Here is a 6,014-nt window from a genome sequence, read left to right as displayed (position 1 = left end):
TTTGTCAGTCAAATATACTTACTTATATGTTTAGCATAGGAATGAAAGAAAAATTTTCTGTTTGGAAGCTATTAAGGAAGCATCTTCCTCCTATATAATTCGAAATGTCTGTATTATTCCCTATGCAAGAAAGGCATGTGTTATTTTAAGAAATAAGCAATGATAAGAGCTGAGTAATCTGGCTGCAACTTTACAATGTCTTGCAGGAAATCTGACCTGGTCAAGACTAAGGACTCCATGCCCTGCAGGATCTGGAAACAAGCCTGCAATTCATGAATACAGCCACTAAGTGGCAGTAGGTAGCATAGTCATGTGGTCCAAATACACAGGCTGCCTATTCTGATTTTTCTCCCTAGAGAAAGGGGCTTTCAAAGGCCATGTTCATGTCTGGCCTCCTGCTTGGTACTAGTGGAAGTTGATGGAAACTTTAGGAGGCAATGCCTAGTGGAAGGTCCTCACATGGTTGAGGAAGTACCCTGGAGGGGAATTTGGGCCCTGGTCTCTTCCTATAGCTCTTCTGTTTCTCCTGGCCAGATGAGCAGCTTCCTTTTTTATGCTGGGATGTCATAGGCCTTTTATCCTCCAAAGGGTCTAGCCCTGAAGCTATGAATAATTTAAAAAAAGAGCAGTGAGATAATATCCAATATTTCAAAAGCAAAAAGGGTATCTAATGAAAACTTTTCCTATTACTCTTGTTTTGGCCACTAATTTCTATCCAGGGATGGCAGGCATCTGATTAGTTTCTCGTGATCTTCTGGGAGAGGCTTATAGTTGCATGCAGGCACCTACTGAGTCAACCTTTACCCTCTCCTCCCTTTTACATCAGTCTTCCAGTATACTCCAGTGAGCTCTTGAACTCAGTCTGCTTGCCTCAGCCTCCCAAGTGCTGAGATTACAGGTGTGTATCACCATGCCTTGCTCCCTTTCTCTCTACTATGTACATGGGCACACATCTCTGTTCCTTCTTCTTTCACTTACCAATGTGAAATTTCAGAGACTGTCCCCTGGGACTCAGCCACAGGGTCTTCCTTCCCTTTTTGACTGCGTGCAATGTCAGTGTGCAGATATGCCCAGTGTGTATAACTGTCCCCGACTCTTGAACACTAAGGCTCCTGGCAAGTGGCCATGCCCCCGGCCCCTTTGCACATGTATGCTATTCCTGTAGAAATGCACACGGAGCTGCAATTAGGTTAAAGGGCTTACTACAGTTTAGATGACTGTCTTCCAAAGGCCCACGTATGAAATGCTTGGTCCCCAGTCTGGCACTGTTAGGAAGTGGGGTCTGGGGGAAGCTAGGGAAGTGTGTCCTTCAAAGGGGACTGTAAGTTCCCCAGCGATCAGCTTCTTCTGCAGTGTACTCCCTGCCATGATGTCCTGTTTCACTAGAGGTCAGGAGCAAGGTCAACTGACCAGTGGAGTGGAAGCTTGGAGATTTAGCCTTTATGAACTTCCCCTTTAAGAAGCTCTTATGGCAGGTTTGTTAGAGAAAGTTGATCGATGCAAAGTAATAGGCATATGCTGTTTTAATAGCAGTGGCTGAATTTTCTTCCATAGATGTCATACAGTTTGCACTCCTGTGGGCAGTGAGAGAGTATGTCAGCTTTCCCTTGACTTCAGGAACATAGTGTGCTATTGACACCTGGAGCCTCCAACAGGAAAAAGCAAAGCCATATTAGTATAGTGTTACTTTGTTTTCTTTTTCTTTTTCCTTTTGTGATTCTTGGGAGTGGTACCAGGGTCTCATGTATTCTATGCAGATGTTGGAGCCACACTCCCAGCCCCACATGCGTTTATAGTTGTTTGTAGGATGGTGGGATGGCTCAGCAATTAGAGGTACCTGCAGCCAAGACTGAAGACTTCAGTTCAATCCCTGGGACCACATGGTGGAAGGAGAGAACCAACTCCTGAAAGCTGTCCAATAATCTCTATACACATACCATCACACACACACACACACACACACACACACACACACACACACACACACACACACTCCATGATGTAATAAAAGTGTTAGAAGAGACAAAAGTCATTTTCATGTGCACTGCCTATTTTATTTTTAATTCAAAAATGTTTAAAAGCACCTCTCAATGTTATATATATATTAGTGAAATTAGCTATAATTGATTTGCAAATATTTTTCAGGGTTTTCTTTGCTTATGGAGCTGATTTCCAGGCAGGAATTTTCAGTTTTGTAGCATGCTTAGTATATCTTCCACTCCATTCTGTAAAGAGTCTCTGAAGAATAGGCTGACCCACTCTCTACAGAATGAGGCTGGGAGTGGGCCTGGATGTTTATGGACACCAGACACTGTTGCTCCTGGCTACCATTTGTGAGTCTGGAAAGAGCTCAAAGGCAAGGGGCATGGCCTCAAACCAGCCAGACACAAGACTATAGTGGGTACTGTGTGTGGACCTATAGGCACAGGTGTGTCTCTACTTTCCTATGGAGTTTGGTCACCCTAGTGCCAAGCAAGATTGCTAAGGGAGACATCATAGGCTTGCTGTCCTAACATTTAGCATGCTGAGAATGGACAGTGAGTTAAAAGGCAGTCTGAGCTATATGGCAAGAACCTGTCTCAAGAAAACGAGGCCTAGGGACACAGCTCCAGGTAGTGTTTGCCTCGTGTGCACAATATCCTGTACACTGGATGTTCTGTGTGCAGATGGACACATTTGGACCTCACACTTAACATTCAATACTATGGAACCATTTGCATTTAGAGAAAAGCTGGGGCTGAACTTTTTGTCAGTTGGGTCAACAGAATGTTTAAGGGGATGGAAAACAGGCAGTAAAATATGCTCACCTGTAGAAGGGGGGAGTATGGGTCTAGAGTGGTTCCTGGCCACCCAAGTTGTTTTGTTATGACTGGCCCTGGGAGATGAAGAGAGGAGAGGGAGGCAGACAGGCTACAGGCCCAGGAGGTCCTTACTAGATCTGTCCCCACACTAGGCTTTTCTCCTACTCAGGGTCTCTTGTGGCACTTGAGAAGAGTTCTCTGTACCCCACCCAGCCCCTCTTCCTTCTGTGACTGACACTAATTTTGCAGCACCTGGCCTTCATCCGAATCCATCACTGAAAGGACAAAGAGAGAGAGAGAGAGAGAGAGAGAGAGAGAGAGAGAGAGAGAGAGAGAGAGAGAGAGAGAGAGAACCGAGGAAAGAACCGAGGTCAACTGGAAACGTTTGGGAGGCTCAAGTGAGATGGGGGGCCCTGCACCTTAAACAGGGCACCCTGAATGCCTTAGACTTGCAGGTTGCCACAAGTTCATAGGATGGAGTGAAAGGTCAAAGGTGACACTACATCTAGTGCTTAATGAGGTTTGCCTGGAAGAAGGTGAGGGCAGCTGATTTTCTGCGGGAGTATTAGAGGTTAGGGAGCCTTTCCATTCTGGACAGCCAAGACAAGACAGGTATCAGAGAATCAGTGGTAACCAGGGACCCAATGAGAAGGCCTGATGGCCAGCAGACTCCTGGGAATCGACGGTGGGGAAGCAGGACGAGGTTTCCCTCTAAGGGAAACGCTTTCTGAGGCCGCGATCCCCTAGGGGTTCAAGGGATTCTGGCCAGGGCTCCACACAGTGTGGAGCTGGCAGAGCAGGGCGCGGTCGCCGCAGCCCCTCAGCGAGGCACGCTCTCCGGAGCCCGCCAGGGGGCAGCGCGGCGTCAGGGGCAGGGTGCGGGCACCGGCAGCATCGCCTTCACCTGTTCTGCCCGCCGGGGACCAGACTTCTAAGGCTCCCCAACTGGCGGGTCCCAGCGCACTCCCAGGAATCTGTGTGCTCCCCAGGGCTCCGCCGCGACTCGTGGAGCCCGCCCCAGCCCGTGTCCCGAGGACCCAGGTCCCAGGTGGGCTCGTCTGCCGGCCCCGCCGCTGTCCCCCGCGCCGCGCCGGGAGCGCGGCGCCGAAGCATCTTTGTCTGCGCTCTGCGTGGCCGCGCGGTCCTGAATCCCTTGAATCCCTAGGGTCTCTCCGGAAAGCGTTTCTGTCCCGCGTGGCCGGGCGCGGGAGGAGTGGGGGGCGGCCGGTGTGGCGGCGGCGAGGGCGGTGTGGGTGCGGGTGCTCCCGGGCCGCGCCGCGTGCACCCGGCAGAGGCGGCCCTGCGTGCCGTGCGCTGCGTCCGGGGCGCGCCCGTCGCTATCCAGCTTCCCGGGCTCATTAGCAGTCTCGGTGTGCGGCTCGGCGCGGGCTCACAAAGAGCTGCGGCGGCGCCCCGCTCTCGGCCTCGCGGACCCAGTCGGGGGTGGCGGCGCATCGGGGTAGCAGGTAAGCGGAGTCCGGGGCGTCCGAGTCGCCGCGGCGACAGCCTGGGTTGCTCGGTTCCGCGCAGGGGACCGGGGCGCAGTGGGGGGCGCGGATGCTGTAGTCCCAGCGCTTCGTTTCGGACCCTGTAGGGCTCTGGAGCGGCGGAGGGGTTTCGTCGACAGGGCGGGCTGCCTCTGGGACTTGCGGGTGCTGCAGACCAGCGCCCCTCTCTCTCCCGACCCGCGGGACCCTCCCCGTCACTGACCGCGGCCGGGCGCGGCAGGGACCAGCTGAAGGCTCTGTCGGTCATCAGGGGCTAGCTGTGCCGCGGTGAGGGGCTACCTGGCGCAGCAGGAGGAGCTGGCCACTCGCTTGGGTCCCCCTACACTGGCCCGGCCGCTAGTGCGTTCCGGGTGGGGGGAGCTGCTTAGTACTGATACTAAGTCCCAATGCTGGGCGGCAACTCCGCTTCCAGGCAACCGAACATTGATCTGTACCCCACCCCCCCTTTCCCTTTATAATGAGGCCCAGGGGGAGAAACTCAGTTAAAAATTCCACACCCGGTATTCTCTGGGGGTGCGGTGGGGACATGCCCCTCGGCCTGGCTACTTCCTGTTGGCAGGCAGAGCCTGGTAAGGGTATGTGCTTAGAGGATGAAGGCAAACATCGATCCTAGGTTCTCCAAGCCTTGTTTTTACACTGAGCTGTATGGGCAGCAGGCCTCTATATGCCAAAGCTGTGGGCGAACTTTCCCTGAGTACGGTAGGGACAGAAGCATGCACCAGTGGGGCTGTGCAAGGGCCTGCCCTGGCCGTAAGGTTCCAGGGATGGAGCCTGCTAGCCTTAACTTAGAATTTACTTTTGGACGACTTTTAATTCTCTGATATCTATTTGTATGTGACTTGTCAGAGGCCAAACTTAAATCCGAATTTAAATATAGTCAGCTTACCCTGGCCTTGTGCAGGGCAAAGTTCTTAAACCTGGCATATTGTTCTTGGTCTTTCATCCCTGGGCTAGTTTGTCCCTGGTCTCTTAAGTGCCATGACCCCCTTTATGGGTATTGCTTACTCTTTGGGAAAGGACAGTGGTTTCAGAAACAAAGACCTGCAAGCTTTAAGGGTCCAATGGAACAACTTTTTCTGAAGCATGGATCTGCAGGTGCCAAGAGCCCCTGGGCAGTCTTCTTTGGGCGAGGGTCCCTCCAGTGAGGCCAGGCAGGGCTTCCTGGCCAGCAGCAGCCCCGAGGCAGGGGACTCAGGCCAGAGTGGCTGGTACACTTGGTCCTGCACTCTGATTGCTGGGTGGTCATTGTGGTCTGTGGAGGGTCTCATGAGCTTCGGAGCTCTGGGACAGAGGGAGGGAGTAAAACAGACTTGGAATCCGCAGGCACTCTGTGCAATGTGGAAGGCATTAGTGGAGCTGAGTGTGAGCTGGAGGTTCCAACAGCCCTCCTTCTAGCGACACCACCAGACCTAGTCTGCTTGCCCTTGGGGAAGTCTCTGAGCTGGGTGTAGCAGTGGGACACCCCCAGGCTCCTGTCATCTCTGTGGTGTCAGGGAACAGGCAGCCTCACCCCACTGCTGCTTTTCTATGTCTAGGGTACTGGACTCCACTGAATCAGATGGTCTGTGAGTGGAGTTGTTTCTGGCCTGAAGGAGCTGACATCAAGGACCACTAGCTGCTGGTTGATGTCCTCTTTCCCTTGGGAGGCAACCCCAGGCCTGAGTTTGGCATGTTAACCAGTTTGCATCATTATCCCTATGACAGT

This window comes from Cricetulus griseus, chromosome 3 (genome assembly GCF_003668045.3).
Source record: "Cricetulus griseus strain 17A/GY chromosome 3, alternate assembly CriGri-PICRH-1.0, whole genome shotgun sequence".
Lineage (NCBI taxonomy): Eukaryota > Metazoa > Chordata > Mammalia > Rodentia > Cricetidae > Cricetulus > Cricetulus griseus.
Note: the sequence above shows the minus strand (reverse complement) of the source record.